The 21,744-nt window shown below is 49.3% G+C and overlaps 1 protein-coding gene and 2 long non-coding RNA genes across 9 annotated transcripts in view; 2 read left to right on the top strand and 1 right to left on the bottom strand.

Moving 5' to 3' along the window:
• LOC116068145 overlaps positions 1-210 on the top strand; it is a 1,809-nt gene extending 1,599 nt beyond the window's left edge. The window contains exon 3 of the long non-coding RNA XR_004109453.1: positions 121-210. This is a non-coding gene — a long non-coding RNA (uncharacterized LOC116068145). The remainder of the gene's footprint in view (positions 1-120) is intronic.
• Positions 1-21,744, bottom strand: part of Susd4 (sushi domain containing 4) — a 127,507-nt gene that overhangs the window by 96,959 nt on the left and 8,804 nt on the right. The gene's annotated exons all lie outside the window — the stretch shown is intronic.
• Positions 894-2,872, top strand: LOC116068136. Its single transcript, XR_004109448.1, has 2 exons — positions 894-1,235; positions 1,486-2,872. It is a non-coding gene; the product is annotated as an uncharacterized LOC116068136 (long non-coding RNA).

The raw sequence follows: 21,744 nt of genomic DNA, 5'->3' as shown, positions 1-21,744 counted from the left end.
GAGGGAGGGAGGGAGGGAGGGAGATTGAGATTTTTCTCTTACAGTTCTGATGGAGGCAAAGGCTGGAAGTCCAGGAGGCAAGTGTGGTGAAAATGTCCTTGTTGCTCAATCCCATGGCAGAAAGAAAGACACGAGAGCAAGAAAGAGCGGCCGACCTGTATTCACAACTGACCCACACTGGAGATAACGATAACGTCGTCATTGATAAGGGTATTAAGTCCCAGCTTTTAATGCTGTTACATCAGGGATTACGTTTCAAACACAGGAAGTTGAGGGGCGGGGCATATAAAACAATAGCAACGGCTCCATTTGCAGGAAGGAGAATGGGTTGGAGGGATGCTAACTGACAGGAAAAACTACTGAGGGGTGTGTCCAGCAGTCCAGGAGTGGGCTGACTGAGAGCCTGGATGAGGACTCAGGAGGACTCAGTGATGTGCAGAGACAGGCCGTGTCTAGTGGAGAGCTGCTAAGGATGAGGTAGATGGGGGCAAAATGTGGGGAGAAGCAAGTGGAAGAGATTGTATAACTTCATCTAGACAAGCTGAGATTTAGTAGAGGAGTTGGGGAGGGGCAGACAACACAGTGAATGTCCACAGGCAGTGTCTTACTTAAGGCTTTATTGTTATGACAAGACACCATGACCAAAGCAACTCTTATATGGAGACATTTAACTGGGGCTGGCTTACAGTGTCAGAGGTTCAGTCCATTATTATCATGGCAGTATCCATGGCAGTGTGCAGCCCGAGACACTGAGCTGAAGGCTCTGCACCTCTATCCAGCTTCAGCCAGGAAAGGTCTGGCACCTCAGGAGGCTAGGAGGAAACTCTCTTTGTCCACCGGCATTGTGACACACTTCCTCCAAGGCCACACCTACTCCAACAAGGCCACGCTTCCTAATAGTGCCACTCCCTGGGCCAAGCATATTCAAATCACCACAGGCAGCTACGATTCCTTGTCAGAGCCAGGAAGAAATATGAAGGAGAAAATAGCCAGTTTGAGGGGTGACTGAAAACAGGGTAAATGAGGTCGCACGGGACACTGAGGTGGACTGAGACAGAGTTAGAGTGTGGGCCCCTGAGGGGGGAGTCGGGATGGTTAGTGGAAGAAAGGGCAGAAGTGAGTGATACCCAAGCATCGTGGCAGAGAGAAGGCAAGAAGTCAACTGCTGCTAAGCCTCGGAAAGAACTCACAAGACCCACCCCACACTCAGATCTGCTGTTCACACGTCTTCAGAGGTGACATTTACCAGGATAATTTCAGTGGCGTGGTGGGGGTGGTTTACCAGATTGCTGTGGGCTGAGCAGTCAAGTCAGAAATGAGGAAAGAAACTAAATGGGAACGTCTCTCCAGGAATCTCAGGGGAGGGGAAAACAGGAGAAAGTGGGATCAAAAGGGGGTTCAGGAAGGACAGAGGCTGGGTCCAAGCAGGGCAAAGATCGACGGGACAGCAGGAATCGTTATCCCAACCGACCATCTCCCCTCCAGCCTGTCATGCCCTGGAAGCTCGGTGGTCTTTCCATGGCTCGGTCCCTTCCAGAGCTGAGGTGATATTCGAGATAGCGTGCCACCACACCAGCTACTCCCGACGACCTCCCAACTATGAAAGCTGGCACGCCTACATTCCCGCAGCCTGCCCTCTGAGCCGGAGCCGACGGTGACTCAGCCGAGGAGCCTGTAGAGAGCCTCCCAAGATTGCTGGGGAGTCAGGCACCACGAGCTGAACAAGCCCTGTGCATGGTGCACCGGAGACCTTGCAAGATGCAGAAGCCCGTACCGCTACGTTCCAAAACTGGGCCAGCCCCAAGGCCTGCTCGTTATAACTGTCCTCACTCACTGTAAGGACATTTCCAGCAGTCCTGAGGGAGGTAGATGGCAATCTGTTCAGTCAACATAGCTGAGACTTTCATTCCGCCAGCCCCCCCCCCCCCTCTGACGGCTGCCCTTGAAGTTGTCTTTTTAAACTCTCCCTCACAAGAGATCGTAGAAAGGAGAGCGTCATCGTCATCTTGCTCAAACTGCCTCCTCTGTAGTTGACTATTTGTGGCCAAATCTTACAAGAGTATCTGTGGGCTGGTCTATACCCTAAGACCAGACCTAATGTTGTCCAAAGGCAGTAAGTAATACATCCCTTTGCCTGAGAACTAGGGAGCCACAGCTATTTGTCACGTCTTCCCTTAGCACCGCTCAGCTCTTGTGTCCTGTCTCCCAGAACAGACAGAAATCCAGGCTTTGGCTTGACTGGCCCTGGTAACGCCTGAGCAGGTGCAGGGTCTCGGCTTGAAAGGCGGACCCAGATGAGCACTTACACAGCAGCTATGGGTAAACACCCAGCATTTACACAGCAGCTATGGTTAAAAATCCAGCCACCTTGTCTTTTAAAAAGACATGGGAAAATGTCTCTCGAGAGCCGCATCATTGTCAAAGGTAAACAGAGGCTGTCAAGACTCAGGCCTTTAGGTGCCTGGTTGCATGGACATAGCTTCTCTCCAGGCGTCACAGGGTCAAGCCTGACTGATGCAAGCACTGGCAGCTGGCTCTGAGAGGCTCTAGGGAGACGACAAGGCATGGAGGTTCAGCCCTCATAGGAAGGGCACGCATGGGGCCCTTCTTAGTCCCATGGCCTCACAACTAGGGATATTAGGGAGGGAACACAGTAAGAGGTGGCTGGTGAGAAAGAACACCAGACTGCCAGCCCCTGGGGGAACTATTCTCCATTCCCCATTGCTTTATAAATATAATAATAGCCCTGGCAAAACCGGTTTCTAAGAACGAACAGTAGACCTCAGACCTCAACCTGTGTGTGATATTCTTGTTAATATGGTTTGCATGTGGATGCTACCTGCTCTAAGAGACGGAATGAAAGAGACTTTGATGGCCGAAATACGTGTGTCTGAATCACAGAGTCCTGAGGCCCCTCATTTTAACGTGTGAGCTGTAACAATCTGGTGCTGTCTGGTGGTGTGCCTACAAATTTCTTTATTAAGCCCAAAGGTAAGAAGCACGACAGAAGTGCTTACTGGGCCTACCTGGTACCCCTGCCACTAGGAGTGTCTGTCATCCTGCCTGTCCTATTGCGGGAACCCAAACTGCAGAACCAGATGCCTGTCTGGGTACTTGGCAGGCCATAGGCGCTGCTGCAATTAGCAGGCTGGATCATGATTCAGCATGAGGTACAGGCAGCCTCCACCAGAGCATAGCGGACAGTTTAAAAATAGCAGAGCTGGGCTGATCTTGCCAGCCCAGGCTACAGGAGAAGCAAGGCAGCTGCCGCGGGCAGAACCCGAAGCATCCCACCGCCCCCCCTCGTCCCTCTTCCAGATGTGCCTCCCAGCTGGGTGGGAAGTAGCAGGGAGTCAATTCCTATCAAATGTCCCAGGCAGAACAGAAGCCACCAACGAGCTGGGAGGCCCTGGCCTACAGACACTGAAAACACTGTGAAACATTCACAGGTCCAGACTGACTAAAACAAGAACACCTCTCCCCTTTGTTCGGGAGGGGGATGGGGGGGGCAATAAGGACCACATGTGGGGCCTTGCCTGCAGGTGGCGCTCTCAATTCAGTAAGGGCAGGGCCACAGAGCATTTTCAGATATCTAACCCCCAACCCCCCCCATGTCATCTGCCCCACCCATCCCCACCCCCATACCCTCCCTTTCTGCGCTGTCATGAGTACCCTTCTCTTAGCAAAGTTAAATTACTTTCCAGGGCCTTTGAGTCACATAGAAAACAGCACAGGGGAACTCATCTGCTGATCCTGTTGGCAGTGAATGTGACCCATGCCAAATCGAGAGGAGGGTGACCCTGCACAGATGAGCTCTGTACATCAAACTCCTAACCTTCCACTGCTCTTCAGAGTCACTGCTGAGGTCTGCTCAGTGGACCAAAGTTCGGGGAGACCACACCCAGACCACAGAGGGGCTTCAGCGACCTAACCACAGTCTGGTCTTCCCTCTGGCCATGTTCTCTGGGTTGTGGCATTTTCTAGATGAAATGGTGCTGTCTTCAAGGCTGCTGCTTTCTTTAAAAATGTCCTTTCTACCCAATAACCCGAGAGGAGATTTAACACAATGGAGAGCTTTGCCATTTTTTCTGAGGATGCCAGTATCGAATAGATGTCATTTGTCCCCAAATTAATCTGCAAAATTAACTAAATGATTCTAAAATTTATCCAGAAGAATAATTTCCTGGGACTGAAAATACCTTGAAAAAAAATAAGAGTAATGAGTGTGGATTTGCTCTATCAGATTTTAAAGGGTATGGGAGTAAAACAGGAAGGTGCCAACAATGGAGGAGACACCAAATCAATGGCAGATAATGGAAGGTTCAGAAGCCGACCCAAATATCTACACAGTGTCAGTATGTTATGAAGGTTGTATTTCAAAATGGTGGAGAAAGGATAGACTATTCAATAAATACTGTTTCTACAACTAGCCAATCATTTAGATAACCATCAACAATGCCCTACCTTCTCCCAGCACACACACACACACATGAACTCCCGGATTGATTACACATCTAGATGTAACTAATAATAGAAACTACAGGTAGATATTTAATTAATCTTGGGTTGGCAACAAACTTCCAAGGCATGCCACCAAATGGCAGGGACGACACAGGGATAATGATGGCAGAACTTGAATTAACGTGGCTACAGACAGATGGGAACCGCAAGAACAGTAGTGTAGAGATCCAGGGGCTGGCTGGCTGAAGGCAGCTCTTGTGAGGAATGAGGGGAGCATCAGCAGAACTGACAAGGGCTGAGAGAGGTGGCTCAGCTGTCAACAGTGCTTGTTGATCAGTTACAAGGACCTGAGTTTGGATCTCAGAACCCACAGAATGAGCTGGATATCCCATGAATGCCTGCTCCTCTAGTGCTGGGGGATCTGATCCCCTCTTCTGGCCACTGTGAACAGAGGAGCAATCACACACACACACATGAACACACACACACACATGAATAGATACATACACATGTGAACACACACACATGAACACATACTCATGTGAACACACACACACCCATGCTCATGAACATACAGCCATACATACCTACACGTGAACACACACATGGACATACACATATGAACACACACATGAACACATATACATGTAAACACACACATACCCATGCTCATGAACACACAGCCATATACACCCACATGTGAACACACATGTGAACAGACACATGAACACACACATACTCAGGCTGGTGAGCACACAGCCATACACACCCACACATGAACACACACATATGAACCCACACACATGAACACACTGCCATATACACCCACACATGGACACACAACCAATTAATTTTTAAGGAAAATTTTGACAAACGAACCAATAAACACACACCGGCTCCCTCTGCCCCAGCTACCCCAGCCTGCCTTCAGGTTCACAGACAGGCCAGGCTATCTCCGAATAGAGGATCTTTGCACAGGCTACTCTTCATCAGGAACACCCCCTCCTTGATCTTCCCCAGTGTCAATCTATCGACACTTCCCGAAGCCCTTGAGTGCTCCCCAAAAGCAGACCCCTCTCTTCTCTAATAAACATGATCAGCACCGGGTAGATTTCTTCCTTGGCACTTTGAGTTTGTAAGCACACATTTATCTTTGCGTGTAGCAAGCTGCTTGTCTCCCTTACTGGATAAAGTACCTCTGGTTTTGCTAGCCACAACATGTGCAGCACAGCGGTTAAATAGAGTATCGTAAAATCGAACATTTTCTCCCTAAGTTTAAGTGTTGTTATAGTAGATAAATTCTAACATGGTAACAAAACCATGATGTATTGTTAAGTAGCAAAACTGGGTTTCAACGCAATATGAATGTACAACTTTGGGGAGAAAAAAAATGTGTAATAAAACATATAAATCACATTTTAGCAGAATTGGGGCGGGATTTATTTTCTTAATTTTGTTTTTAGCAAGTATTTTCTAAAACATTCCAACAGTAAGTACACACCCAGACACGGAATGGGGGTGGGGTTAAGTTTCCTCTCTAACCATCACATCCAAGTGCGACTGCTGCGAGAACCTCAGCAGCTTTCCTTCCACAGGCTCTCCCTGACCCTCCCCTCCTCTGGTTTGATTCTCACAGTAAGAACGTGCGCACAGCCCAGTGCACAGGAGAACCTCTGTCCAAGCCCCATGTTCCCCACCTTCAAGAAAATCAAACCCAAAATGCGTAAGCTAGACGCCTCCAAACGATGAAGATGGGATGTGCATTAGGGTTTTCTTCACGTCTGCTCAACATGTAGAGCTGCCCTCTCCAAGAATCCATGTGGGCAGCTGGACCTGCCCAGAAAGACAGAGGAGAACACAGGCGGGCTTAGAGCCTCAATAGTGAGGACCGGTCTTATGTGTGGGGCATGTACACTGTGTGAGCGGTAAGCCAGAGCTAGCGGGGTGAGGACCGGTCTTATGTGTGGGGCATGTACACTGTGTGAGCGGTAAGCCAGAGCTAGGGGGGTGGGGACCGGTCTTATGTGTGGGGCATGTACACTGTGTGAGCGGTAAGCCAGAGCTAGGGGGGTGGAAGACAGGACTGCCAGGGGCTGGGCATGGCAGCGCTTATCTCAAGGGAGGCTCTCAAATAAATGACAGACGGAGTCGGAAGGTGCTCCGGCGTCCCACCGTCCTGCATGCTGAGGGTGGGCAGGTGGTGCACTTTACTGGGGACCTCCTTTCGTGAGCATCAATTCGGCCTTAATTATCGATAAGGGAACAGGTCTGTAGACACACATCCCGAAAGAGTTGCTCACAAACTCCCAGGAAGGCTTTCCCCCTTGAGAGGCTGCCAAGGACAAAGCTTAGTCCGCCTCACTGAAAGTCAGACTCCAACCCCGTTAAGAGTCTCATCTGTGTCCCCAGCTTCTCTAGACCCCATGGCCCAACCTTAACCATGATGGATGGTTCCAGAACATCAAAGGCTGGCATATTTTCCTAAGGCTAGCCTGGCCTCCCTTGCCATCCTGAAGGCTGCCTGAATGGGGAGGCCAGCGGACTACCTCCTTGAAACCGTCTGGACGGTTTCCAAGTTCAGAGCATTTTGCCCTCTTTCTAATTCCCAGCGCTAGGAGTTTGGAAGTTCAAAGGAAAACAGATTCCGTGGAAACAACCACAAGTTCCTGTCTGCTGTCTTGCCCCCCACCCCCACCCCATCCTTTATAGTGCGTCTCCTCTCTCGGCTCCTCTACAGTGTGTTCCTCTTACTTAAGGAGAACATAAAGTTAATATGAGTAATTGGTTATTAAATCTGCACAGACACAACTCTGTAAGAGAAACATAATTGGACGCTGTGGCGATGCCGAGCAGGCTAACTCATGTGGAAGCAGCATTCATGAAACAATAATGAGACTGCTGTCCCCAAAGTCACCAAGGAGCTCTAACACAAGGCAGTTCTAACCCTCCCCACCACCTCCTCTGCAGAGTCCTAACAGCGGCCAGGCCGCCATGGCTCTCTTGTTCCCTGTGTAGGTTACACTATGCTAGCCTGGCTCCCCATGAGCTTCGAACAGTCCCTGGTTTCCTGTCATGAGGTTGAGGCAGAGAAGGTTCGAGGACATGCTCAAGAACATGTGCTTGCTCAAAGAACGAGTTGGGCTTGGATCCCAGAGCCCTGACTCTCCCATGCCATGCAAGCTTCCCTCGAGAGGACTACTAAATCCTTATCTACAACCCAACTACATCTTTCCATCCTTCACTGGGAAGCGCTGGAGGGAACACCTACCTCCACTTTAAATGCGTTAGACGAACTCACCATCCACAGTAAGCCTCCCGCCTACCTCACATCTTAATTAGAGCTAATGACCCCACTTCTGACTGATCCTGTACAAGACACCTCGGGCTGTGGCTGCCGATCTGGTTTTCACCTCGGTCCTCTTCCTGCAATCCTTCCTAATGTAGATGGCTCAGCACCTTCAGGTCCTCGCACCTGCAAGGCCTCCTCTAAGTCCCTGCTGCAGACTGGCCACCCAGGCAGGGCTGCTCGCATTCCCCTGCAAACATTCGGAGTTGGCTAATTCTTTGTCAAGGGAGCGTCTCTGGTCTCTACTCTCTGAACACCAGCATGTACTTGCTCCCACTTCACCTCCCTTACTCCCTCAGAACCTGAAAAATGGCCTCCCTGAGGCGTAGCCCCACCCCAGACAGGATCACTCCACCAGGCCCCTCACTCAAAATCACGGCAGCTCACCAATTGGCTCTAGAGGCGTTTGTAAGAAGGGGATGGTTTTGGGAGATTCCTACTTATGGGGCTGGACAGATGGCTTGGGGGGTTAAGAGCACTGGCTGCTCTTTCAGAGGATCCAAGTTCAATTCCCAGCACTCATAAAGCAACTTTCAATCATCTACAGTGCTAGTTCTAGGAGATAGGACGTCCAATGTCTTCTTCTGGCTTTGGGGACATGCAGGCAGGCAAAACATCCATAGGCATACAACAATAACAACAACAACAACAACAATAATAATCACTTTAAATAATTTAAAAGAGAATTCCCATCTAGGATTTCTTTTCTCTTGAGATTTGGTCTTGACTCCCTTTGGGCTGGGTTTAAATTGCAGTGGGAAGATGAGGCTTGCGGAGGAAAGGTAAAGCTGTCCCTGCTCCCAGGACTGGAGCCCCTGGAGGCCGTGAGGCAGAGGAGAGTGGACACCACCCACGCACTCTAGGAACAGATGTCTCACACTGAGCCGCTAGCGCCCCCTCTCCTGGTTCTAAGGAACTGCATCTGTCTTTTAACCTCACTTCACCCCAGTTTCCCCATCTGGCAATGGGAATGGAAACTGAGTTTAAATGAGCTAACACACGGGGAAAGCACCTGTCACCAAGCCAAAGAGCAGCCGTCACCTTCATGGAGTATCAAGGCTTCCGGCACGCCCCCCCCCAAACGTAAGCACAGTGCATGATCGTTACTGTCCCATTACTGTGACAAAACACTTGAGGTCATCAGCTTTAAAAGCAAGAAAGGCTTACTTGGGTTCACGGTTTCAGAGGTTTTGGTTACCACGCTCAGCTGGATCTCATGCTTTGGGGCCTGTGGCGAGACCGCACGGCATGCTGGGGGGTATGTGGAAAAGTAAGGCGGTTCACCTCGAGACAGCCAGAAAACAAACAGGCGAGAGCACGGGTCTTAACACCCTCGTCTTGGGCATGCCAATGGCCTGACTTCCTCCCACTAGGTTCCACTCTGATTATTCCTTCGCTTAACCTAAGCTTCACTTAACTTCACTTAAGCCTGTGTCACAGGCTAGCACAAGAGTGTCACAGGCTAGCACAAGAGTGTCACAGGCTAGCAATTACGCCTGTCATCCAAGAACCCTCTGGGGACACTTGTCCACAGCAAGGTCAGAGGAAGTCCTCCCCTGTCAGTGAACATGACCTGCACTTGGCCCTGCGGGACAGCTGTTTGCAGCTTCTGTTCTAAAGCTGTTGGTATCTATTCCTGATGCTGAGGCCCTGTAGACTTCTCATGGCCTAACCCGAAAGTCCCCTCATCACAAACGTCTCCCTCTACAAACAAGTCGCAGCCTCTCTTTTCTACCCCTAAACTCCAAAACACATGGACTATGCATCCAGCATCATGTGTCCCCATACTGAGTGACAGAATTCCTTCCTGACTAAATAGCTCAGCCCTGAGCTGGCCTGTCTCAGAGACGTGGAACTTGGCCTACGTGTTACTGTCACACAGTAAGTCAGTGATCCTAATGTGAATCTATGCAAGATGCAGCCAAGGAACTGCATGCTATTTCTGTGAGGTCTCGTTGGCAAAGGTACTTTTTTTTAACATATAGCATTTTTTTACATACATGAAGACAACTAGTACTGGGCAGAGGGGGTTTGTTTGTTTGTTAACATATGATGATAGCCATGCCCCAGCCTCCTGGGGTTTGTTTGTTTGCTAACATACAATGATATCCATGCCCCAGCCTCCGTGGGAGACTGGTTCTGGGACCATTCTCTACCTAGATAGCAAAATCAGTGGACACTCAAGTTACTTATGAAAACAGGAACCGAATTTGCATACAGCATATACACATTTTCCTGTATACTTTGAATTATCTCTGTATCACTAGAAATGCCTAATGCAGTTCCAGTGCTGTGCCATTGGCTGTCCCAGTGTACTGAGATAGTGACAAGAAAAAAAAAAACAACAAAAAACAACCCACCATGTATACATGCTCAGTAGGGATTCATTTTTTCCCCCAAATATTTTCAATCTCTGATTGACTGAACTCATGGGTGTGGAACTTGTGGAGGACTGCTTATACACAAAGTTTCCAAACTCTCATTTTTTCCCCCAAAATTATAAGGTCTTAAGCAAGACAGTAATCATTTGTCCACTTCTTAAAAATGCATCTTACGTGGCGAGTTACTATTCTTATGTAGATCATTAACTTCTTCAGCCTCACGTTGCTCCCGGGTTGATTTTGATGTTTTACAACAGAGCGTTGGAGAAAAATGTCTGCTTGTGAACGTGAAGGAGGGAGCACAAAAGTTTCCTTATTACACCAGCCCCGAGTGGCCATGTGAGTCTGGCTCGGAGAAACCAGTGTACCACACCACAGGCTACTGCTACCTACCGCAGCACTACTGAGTTTGGGCCTCTGCACCCAGGAGTTCATGATGTCTACACTAAGATCTGGAGCTGGTAGGGTGTAAACGCCTTAGTTCACAATACTCAAGCTATTTTTCTGTAAAGACTTCCAGAATCCACCAAGAAGGCTTAGAAGGGGGCTGGTGAGATGGCTCAGTGGGTAAGAGCACTGATTGCTCTTCTAAAGGTCATGAGTTCAAATCCCAGCAACCACATGGATGGTGGCTCACAACCATCCATAATGAGATCTGACGCCCTCTTCTGGTGCGTCTAAAGACAGCTACAGTGTACTTATAATAAATAAATAATAAATAAATCTTAAAAAAAAAAAAGAATGGCTTAGAAGCAGGTTTTCAAAAGTGGACTTGTACACAAGCAGCCGGTTTGTCCAGTCAATGGCCTTGACGCATCATAAGCTCAAAAGCCCCTATTGCCAGGAAGAAGGTAGGAACTCCCCATTTATGCAGAGGCATGAAAGCTGTCTACATGGTACACAAGAGCCCGCAAATCCTTCACCTTCCACTGAATAAGCAGCTTCCTCCCTCCCCCTACTGCCGCTATAAATCCCCCTGTGACCAACCAATCAGGGAGGCAGGTTTGGTCCTTTCCTTCTCACTAGCTCCTAAAATCCCTGCTAGTCATCTCAACATGAACTTCTTACCCTTCACAAAAGCCGAGGCCACAGAATCACCTTCTAGGTACGTCTGGTCGTACATCCTGGCTCAGGATCCCTACCATCACCCGGTATGTGGCTGGAGACGGTGCCAACAGTGGTGCCCTGAGCAATGCCAGAAAGGGCCTGTCGCACCAAGCAGCCTTGAGCCTGGCAGCTGACTACTCATGGCCCTTAGCCAAGCCTCGGGGGGACGGGGAGGACAGGAGAGCACCCTAGGGGCAGACAGAGAGATGAGGAGGTGGAGAAACAAGCTGAGAGTGACCTCCCTAAGGAGGTGGTGTGTGAAGGGGAAAGGTTTACAGGCTTTGCAAAGCACCAGGCCCACGTCTCCCCTAGAAGTAGGAGACACCTCCCAGAACTAGAGAGGGGCCTGTGGATTTGAGGGAAACTGAAAGGAGCACGTTCCAGCTCGTGTGCGTGTGGAATGCATTACCCAGGAGATTGGGGGACTGGGTGGGGTGGAGTGGGGGGAGGACGGCACAGGGACAAGCTGGTTAGTGTGCATGGAGCTGAGGAGCTTGTGTTCCAGGCTCTGACAGGAAGCTTCTCTTATGTTAGTTCCCAGATCGTCTGAGGGAAGAGGAGTGCAGCTCTGAAAAGGCCCCCGTTGAGAGAGGTCACGAGCCGTCCCAGTGGCAGCCGTGACACCACACAGTACTCTGCTGTCCCAGTGACATCACACAGCACCCTGCTCTCAGGGCTCATCAGCATTAAAGATGGAGACACGGTGCTTTAATACTTCAAACTCAAAAGGCCTGGGTTGGGGGGGACAGATCTGAATGGTAGAGACCCTCGCTAGGTTCCTAATTCTCACTTCAGCACCTAGAAGAAAGAAAAGAGGCAACCCCAACTTTCTTCATATTCAATGAAACCCCCAGTTTACAGCGCTGGAAACGGATGGCAGCATAATCACAGCCATAAACACGTACTGCTTCCATGTGTCATCAGAACTCGCTGAACTACAGAGATAGTGGAGACAAAAGCGTTGCTTTTGCCCATTTACTGGAATATTTCTCACGCTGCCCACATTTTCAGAGGGGAAAAAAATATGAAGATGAATATTTTCCACTCACTATTTCCCATCAACTCAGGACTCTGGAACTCGCCCATCATCCTTCATCTTCTACTCTCCCACCTTCCGCCAGCAGCGCCTGGCATATGACAGGCTCCACCTGTTCTACACCTATGTACTCCCTTAAAGCTTACAGAGATGGTGACTGATGGCAGAGGAGCCATCTAAACTCCTTACCACTGCCCGGGTGGGTCAGGATGAAGTTGAAAAAGCAGCCCTCTCTAATGGACTTCTCAGCCAATACCATTTGCCTTCTTGGTAGACTGTCTTCTCCTGGGACATCCCAGACCCTATGTCAAAGGTAGTTATGTGCAAAACCTCTAGAGCAAGGCAATAGCAGGGGACAGATCACTTCCCCGTGTCGTAGAAACTGTCCCCGTCTCTACTCTCTCGCTGCAGCTTGGCTACAGTGTCAGTTTAGATGGTTTGTCCTGAGCCCCCCTTTGGCTACTGAAGCCACAGGAGGGTCTGCTGAAAGCTCCAAATCGACCCTCTCCAGAGAAGCGCACACACTGATGTTCACACGTAGTCACAAGCGGCCTTGGGGGTGGTTTTGAGCCTGCAGAGGCCTGTCTGTGGAGAGGCTATGAATGAGTGGGATGTGTTAGCAGATGGAGGCAGGCACGAGAGCTAGACCAGGCTGGACTCAGCCGCCATACCCTCCAACAGTCTTCATGAGGTCTTTTGCTAATACCAAAGGAGCCTCGAGTCTGAGTTACTTTTCTATGGCTGTGACCAGAGAGACTTACAGAAGAATTTCCTGGTGGTTTATAGCTTCAGAGGGTTAGAGTCCATGACCATCATGGCAGGGACCATGGCAGTAGGTACCTTACAATGCAACACAACACAACCTGGCTACACAGTTACTCAGATGCCCCGTTTTCTCTTCAGTTGTAGGCCTCATAGGGGTACAGACCAGAAGTGGAGAAAGAGGATGAGAAGAAGGAGGAAGAGGAAGAAGAGGAAGAGGAGGAAGAGGAGGAGGAGGAAGAGGAAGAGGAAGAAGAGGGAGAGGAGGAGGAGGAAAGGGAGTGGGAAGAGGAAGAGAAGGGGGAAGCAGGAAGAGAAAATGCAACTAGAGATAAGAAAAAGCCCCACAGAAGATAAATTCAAAACGACTTCAAAGTACAATCAGAGGTGGCCTGCTATTACTCCAGCTATTAGCCCGTCACCTCTCCTCAGGCTAAGTCCTCATAATAATTCAATATTTACCTGACCTAACCAAGGATGGGCCCCCTGCATGGCCTAGGGAGCCACTTGCAATTGGCTTTCAGTGTCCAGCAGCTGTAATCAAATAATGTGAGTGTCTAGCAGTCGGTTGATTAGGTTAGAGCAAACGCCGTGGCCCTATAATTTAGAAAACTGCAAACCTGAGCCTCCACACCCTCTCTGAACCCCACAGTCAGTGTCTGTACCGCAGAGCTGATCTCAGGAAATGTTTGACGAGTAATTCAGAGATAAGCTTGAATAGGTCAATGAATGTCACGTAGCTTCCACCCCCCACCCACACCACACGCAAACACACTCAGCTTCGGGTGAATACACCTCTGTTCATATTGATTCTTCTTCTCCACATAGCTACTGCTCTCTGGAGAACAGAGCTGGCACCATCTATCTCCGGAAACCATCACTGATGCCGCTCAGTTGGGATGAGCGGTCCGAGTCCTCACTGCTGCTTTTGGTCAGAATCCGTACTTTCCTTCCTTGGGGATCTGCTCAGGAGTGAACTGCTTCCCTCTGAATCCATAACGAGAGCCTCAGCCCTCACTTCTACCTGTACTTGGAGACAGAACCCTCCCAGAACAATTAAGGTTAAACGAAACCATAAAAGCGGGGCCCAAACCTTCCAGGACTGAGTCCTTGTCCACAGAGGCACCCAGTGAGATGTCTCTCCTCCCCTGCCCTGCACACACATCAAGGAAGGTCCATGGTGAGAGGCAGCTGTCTACAAGCCGGGAAGGGATCCAGCACCCAACCAGCCAATGTCTTAGACACGTCCAACCTCCAGGAAGGCAAGACAATGAATGTCTGCTGTTTAAGCTAAGCACACTGGGGTAGCTTGATATGTTGACCTATGCTGACTTACCGTCCCACATAGAAATGAACCCTTCGAGGACCCGTGATGATCTTACTCATATTTCTAGTCTCAGACCTACCGCAGTCCTTACACATAGTCAGCGCTCAGCTAAATGCTCGCTGGATAAACGGGAGAACAGATGATGATTAAAAAACTGAAAAGAACCCCTAGCTTCCTTATCCAGGGGACACAAACCACTCCTGCACCCTCAGCAGGGTAAACGAGAACTCAGTGAGCCACAGGGCTGCCACTGCCAACAGCAGCAAGGTTCAAATCCAAGGCAGACATCAACGCCTCTCATCGTCTTTTCTACCCACACATCTACCCCAAAGCTGCTGCTGCTGCCGGACTTAGATGAGAAAAAGGGGATTTTATAAACAATCAAGGGGTCTAAGGGAGGTTCCGTGGATACAGGTTCTTGCTGCACAAGATAAGTGACCCGTGCTCAACCCTCAGAACTCACACAATGAACCAACTACACAAATGCGTCTCTCCCCACCCCCACGTGTGTGCTGTGGCATGCATGCACTCTGATACACCATGCACAGACACACCTGTTAAGTGTTTCTTTCTGTTTGAGTCTTTCTCTTTTATTCACACAGCGGGTAAGCTTTGCAGAATCCTTTCAACTCGCTGGTCAGGCTACTGGAATTCTAGCACTGCACCCAAGAGGTGACCCAGAGCAGAGTCGAGTGCCTGCCCCTCCAGGGGCCTGGAATCCCTCTGTGGAGTCTGACAACAGAGCGTGCTCTCTCCCTCAATCCTGCCTACACTCATCGGTAGGAATGCAGTGAGAATGCAAGGTTCAGGGAAATGAAGACAAACCAGCCACAGGTCACACCTCTAAAGAGGCTTAGTGCTGAAGATCAATGTAGGTATTAGTTCAATTGATATATAACAGGTGTTCTTCTGGTGCATTTTATATGAAGTCATTTAACTGTCGTAATAATCCTGTGATGTGGTGACCATCCCATTTCATAGATGAAGAAGATGAGACAGAGACAAGTCAGTTGCCCTACAAAGCCATTAAACAGTTGAGCTGGGATTCTACTTTGCGGTGGGTGAATTTATGTCCCTGGGGCTCTTGTTCTTAGTGACTGTCTCAAACTGCCTGTCTTAGTTTCAGAGGGTTAGAGTCCGTGACCATCGTGGTAGGGAACATGGCTGTAGGCAGGCGTGGTGCCGGAGCAGTCACTAAGAGATCAACATCTTGATCTTAGCCGGGAGGCAGAGAGAGCACTAACTCAAAATGTCACCAGACTTTTAAAACCCCACCCCTGTGACACGCCTTCTCCAACAAGGCCACACCCCCTAATCCTTCTCAGACAGTTCCACCAATTGGAAAAGAAGGATTCAAGCATAAGAGTCTCTAGGGGCCATTCTCATACCACCACACTGCCCAAAAGGGATGAAGACATTGCTTTAACCTTATCGTTGGGATCACTGTTGTGGCTGTCTCACTTAAAAAAAGCATATTTAGCTTGACCCACAAACGGTACTTGGGGGACAATCGTTTCCCTATAAATTCAAGGAACAATAGAAATGGGCTTGCTATAATCCTGCACATTTCCATGGAAGTTAGCTCATGCTGTATTACTGAGAACATGACCCAGTTTATCGACATCAACACAGCAGGCACCATAGAAAATGCCAAGTATTAGAAGGCCAAGGCATGTAGGAGGGGAGAGGCCTACAAACCACGGAGCACGGCGAAGGCAGACACCAGTTACCGGCTCAGCTTTTGATTAGAGTCTCTGGTACCCACGCCGCATGGAGGGACCTGGGGAAGGCCAATTTTAACAGCGGCAGCAACAACAGACTCAGAGGAACCTGCCCCTGAGTGTGGCCACAGCCAAGGTGCAGACACCTGGGGCAGAGATGGGGACATTTCTGGAGCTACTGAATACTAAGGTCTTCCATCAGCTGTATGGAGTACTGTGTGAGTGCTGGACACTCATTTCCATGTAAATGACAGCCGCGGCCACAGCTGATTTCCAGCAAAAGCTACTCTCAGGAGGATGGATAAACGCAGCTACCTCATAAAACCACACAAGACCCTCCGCTATCAATTCAAAGTCTAAGGATCAGGTTGTGCGTGAAAGAATTTTTTTTCTCAAATCAGACGAGGGATTCTAGGAGCCCTCTCTCATGGTCAAGGTCTGAAGGGCCGAGCAGAAGCGGCAGCAAGGTACCCTCAGGCCAGGCAGGCTGCCTTCCTGAAGGGCTTTGAGATCAAAACACAGAGGACTTCCTGTCACTGATGAGGAACTATGAATCCCACAATCATCCAACAGCCTACAGATGTCTGATAGCTGGAGTCTACTCGACAAGTGGCTAGAGGTGAGAGGAGGCATTGTTCAGCAAATGCAAACACTGAGAGACTCTGGTGTGTCCAGCCTGGGTCCCACAGGACGCACTCCGTGGAGGACAGCCGCTAATGCAGGCCCATCCATCCCGTTCTTAATCACTGTTTTCATGTTCATTGAAAGCCTTCTCATGCTATCCCCCACGAACCCTTATGCCCCACAACCCTGTGACTTCCTGTCCCACAAGCCTGCCAGTTGCCTAGGGATTCACCACAGGCCTAGGTTTACAGAGAAAGAAACAAAAGCATGGGAAAGCTATGTGACTGCGAGGCACCAGAATGGCGACAGGTGATAGACGCCTCACTCTTTGACAGCCCGCCTCGATAATTAGCAGACACCTGGCCGGGTCCCTGGAGAACTTGAGGAGAGGGGGCCAACGGAAGACTGTCATTCACATCATGGAACACACAGGAAAAACTTCGGCAGCCAGGAAGAGATGGGCTACCCTAACACCATCGCTATACTCAGCCACACAGGAGGAGAAGCATCCACAGCTGCTCAGACGACGCGGGAGGCCCTGCTGAACCATGACTCCTCCCACCAAAGACTGGATCTTCAGTTGAGTTCAAACATCTCCCGAGTGGATTCCCCAGCCCCTGTATGACTTTTAAGTTGTAACCAAAGCCTGGTAAGAATCAATTTAAGGGAGGAAGGATTAATTGTTGACTCGAAGTTCAGGGGATAGAATCCATCGAGGTGGGAGGCCATGGCAGCGGGCATCTCCACGGTGGAGGTGGGGCGAGTACTCCACGGTGGGGGTGGGGTGAGTACACCACGGTGGGGGTGGGGTGAGTAACGAGGACTCCTTATCTCCTCCCATCCTTCGGTCCCGCCCCCCTTCCCAGCGACTCACCCCCAAGGTAGGGTGGTTGGAGCCGAGTTCAAACACGTGTGGGCTGGCTAGTTTTATATCAACCTGACACAAGCTGGAATCATCAGAAAGGAGGGAGCTTCCATCGAGAAAACACGCCTCCAAGAATTCCAGCTGTGGGGTGTTGTCTTAGTCAGTGATTGATGGGGGAGGGCCCAGCCATTGGGGACGGTGCAATCCCTAGGCTGGTGGTCCTAGGTTCTGTAAGAAAGCGGGCTGAGCAAGCCAGTAAGCCTCAGCTGTTCGTGACCTCGGTGTCAGCTCCTGCCTCCAGGTTCCTGCCCGGCTTGAGTTCCCGCCCTCACTGTTTTTGATGAACTGTTCAATGGAACTGTAAATGAAATAAACCCTTTCCCAGTCAAGTTGCTTTTGGTCACAGTGTTTCATCACCGCAATAATGACCCTAAACTAAGACAACATGAAACCGGGAGGGGACATTTTACATTCAAAACATAACAGATTCCCAAGTATGGCCTTCCTCCGTCCTGGCTCAGCCTTCTGCCTTGTTGGCATGGGCACCCAGAATTTGGATCACTAAAGCATTACCCTAATAATAACAACAACATAAAAATGTATCCTAACAATAACATAAAAATCACATAAAAGCTCCCAACCAGGCGGGAACATTCAATAACCTGAATCAAGTGTATTTGGTTTTGCTTTTAAATTCTTATTAGCACCAACACTGCTGAGCAACACTGCTCCTCGGCCTCCAGCTGGCTTTTCCTCATTGCAGACTCAACCTCTCCTCCCACACTCCCTGCCTGGGGAAGCCCAGCCCTTCCCACGGCTGTCTTGCTGCAGATGACACACACATCTTCATCTCCAGCCCTAAATGCCTCTCCCGAGCATCTAACTGAGCTCTCTCAACTGTCGGTTGGACAGATGGTGACCAAATGTGCGCACCTGGGGCAACACGACATCTTCCTCCTCCCTGGCCAGACAAGGGCGAGAGTAAAGGTTCAGCAAGGTCTCTTCAAGTCAATGGGCATCTCTGGGTGTGTCCCTTCTCGTTCACCCGAGTGGTCACGGCAGGACACACCCTCCTTGATTCCGACCCTCACCAACCTCCAAAGGATCTTGGACAGGCTGTCCCGGGGTGCTTCCTCGTCTGCCATGCTAGCATCCTCCCTCTGCCGTTGGCGTCAGCCCTGCCTCTGCATTTTCCCCTCTGCTTAGTTCTCCCTGGTTGAATCCCTCAGCATGTCCCTCCTGAGTCAATACACTTGTTTCCTAACTGCCCCCCGGAGAATATAAATTTTCAGAGGGCAGGGCTTTGTTTCCAACCGAATCTGCCACCTAGTCTCAGATAGATGTGTGATAAATATTTAACGATCAAAGCTTTCTCTATATCTCTATCTTCCATGCTGAAAAAGAAAGAAAAAAGAAAAGAAAATCCATTTTTAAAACAAACTGAAACAGATCACGGCATGCCCCTCGAAGACCTATTTTTGTAGATTCTCCTCCAAGTCCCTAGTGTTGTGGTTAGCTGGGCCCAGCTATGTGGGTCCAGCCTGTGGACCCTCTGCCTACGTGCTGTGCTTAGCTAGGCCTGTGGGTCCAGCCTGCGGTTAGCTGGGCATGTGGTCCAGCCTGTGGACCTCTGTCTTGCACGTTACCAAGGCTATCCTGAGTTCTTTCCCTTGCCTCCTTCAGTACTTATCCTTTCTCCTCCCTCAGTTCATTCACACTGTTCTCCTTTCTCAAAAAAAAAAAATCTCCCAACACCTTCTCCATCTGGAAAATTATTTTATTGATCAAAACTTGGCTCCAAGGCTATTGTGTTTTGTGAGCCTACGCCCCACCCCCACCCCCTCCCCCTCCCAGAATCTCAGAGATGAATTTCCACTGAGAACCTACTGTATCAAATCATGGTAGTTATTTCCACAGGACCACTGACACTAAGAATTGGGAGCTATGCAGTCAGGACCACACCGGCCATCTCCGGCCTGTGCTGCTGGACGTGGGTTTGTTATTCTATATCCCTTCCAGGCAAAGAAGGCTCTCAGCCGGGCTCCCGGCCTGTGCAGAAAATGTAGCAATCGTCCATCTTCTGTTTGCTCTCAGTGATGATGCTGACACCTCAGGGAGCTATGATACCCTCCACCTCACCTCTCCCACCCCTCACCTTCCCCCATGGAGCTGATGTTCACAGCACCTAGGGAAGGTCCTCCTCTTCACAGGCAGTAAAACCAAGGCAGCAAGTGGGTTGCCATCCATCCCCCTACCAAGTGCTAACAGCTGCGACACAAACTGGTGACTGCCTGTAAGGCAGTCTGTCTGTCTACCCAGTGGTGACTCCCTATAAGGCAGTCTGTCTGTCTCCCCAGCGCTTGCCTTCAGAATCCATAATATAGTCACCAAGTCAATATTAAAAGCAAGTAGGTGCCTTCCGGCCTTCCATCTGCAAGGTAGCAGTATAAATAAGATTAAGGGGGCGGAGACCTGCTCTCGACTTCTAATCCAAAGCAAAGGAGGAGGTGGGTGGGACCTGGGCAAGACGTTTTAAAGGTCACAAAATAATTCATAACTGAATTCACCTTCACCAGATAAACTAGAAGTTTCTTAGAGACTGTTTGCCTATTTAAATGTAATTCAATACAATTGAATTGATGGGGGAGCCCCCATCAGCTACTAAGTGCATGCTGTTATACTACAATCTAATTTTGGAGGAGTCTCCTACTACCCCCCGAAACCTTTTGTGCGTGCGTGTGTGTGTGTGTGTGTGTGTGTGTGTGTGTGTGTGATACACATATGTATGTATATATTTATGAGGAGTGCACATGCCTGTAAGTGTGCATACAGGGACTAGAGATTGGTTGAGTATCTTCTGTGTCTCTACCACATTTTTAAAGATTTATTTATTTTATTTTTATGTGTATGAGTGTTTTGTTTGCAAATATGTATGTATAGTGTCTTGCTTGCAGATATGTACATAAACCCCTGGAGCAAGAGTTGTAAGACAGTTGTGAGCTATGAAATAGGTGCCGGGAACTGAACCCGGGTCCTTTGTAAAAACCATAAATGCTCTTAACTGCTGAGCCATCTCTCTACCCCACCACACACACCTTACTTTTTGAGACAGGGCCCCTCACTGAACTTAGAGTAGCCTCACTGATGGCTACTCTAGCTGGCCAGCAAGCCCCCCCGGGGGGGGTGTCCTCTTGTCTCAGCATCCATAGCACTGGGGTACAGGTATCGTCCACAGCCAAGCCTGGCTTTTTATGTGACTGGCGGCGCGCTGAGTCCATGTCCTTGTGTCTGTCCAGCAAACACTTCACCAACTGAGTCGCCTCCCCAGCCCCCAACTCTTCTCTTAAAATGAGTCTTTGGGTTGGATTAGCTTATTAAGATTCCATGTTAGTTAACAGAGACCCTTAAAAACAGACAACTGAAAATCTTTCACAAGACTTTAAGCCTATCACATTTCCATAAAACAAGTAGATCCTGTTATCCTCTCGTAGAAATAAAACAAAAAACACAAAACAAAAAATGAATTCCAGAATCTTCCCAGTCAATTCGAGAGGTTACAGCTTAGGAAACGTCCACATTCTTCACTGAAAGCTTGAATTCAACAAGTAAGTAGCTAGATCACTGCCAATGTTGCCGGAACACCAATGTTAATGCCTTTCTTAGGAGAACCTTCCCTTCACTGGCTCAACCAATCCAACCCCACATCCAATGCAACCAGACCCAAGAAATGAGGCCATTTTGTAGTTTGTTACTGTCAGAAGAAAACAAATTAAAAAAAAAAAAGCAATATAGTATTATTAGTGTAAGTGACCTTCCTTGTCCAGCTCTTATTCCATAGTGGCGACCCAGGAGATACAAGTCAACCATTTCAGACAGAAGCAAGAGATGGCCGAGCACAGCCTTCTTTCCCAGAGAGCCCTGCCCTTACTAATCCTCCTTTGAAATGCTCAATTTACTGGGACAGTGACGGAGTGACCACTGACCAAGTTTACTACTTCTTAGCACCCAAGTCCATTCCTGGAGACTCGGGACACATTCATGTACACAGGCAGGGTCACAAACGTGCCTGGCCCGTGGGGGCTGCAGGAGCCTCTCTCTGCCTCTCTCTCTCTCT

Source organism: Mastomys coucha, unplaced genomic scaffold (assembly GCF_008632895.1).
Source record: "Mastomys coucha isolate ucsf_1 unplaced genomic scaffold, UCSF_Mcou_1 pScaffold1, whole genome shotgun sequence".
In the NCBI taxonomy this organism is placed as follows: Eukaryota; Metazoa; Chordata; class Mammalia; order Rodentia; family Muridae; genus Mastomys; species Mastomys coucha.
The sequence above is the reverse complement of the archived record's forward strand: the minus strand, read 5'-3'. Positions and strand labels throughout refer to the sequence as shown.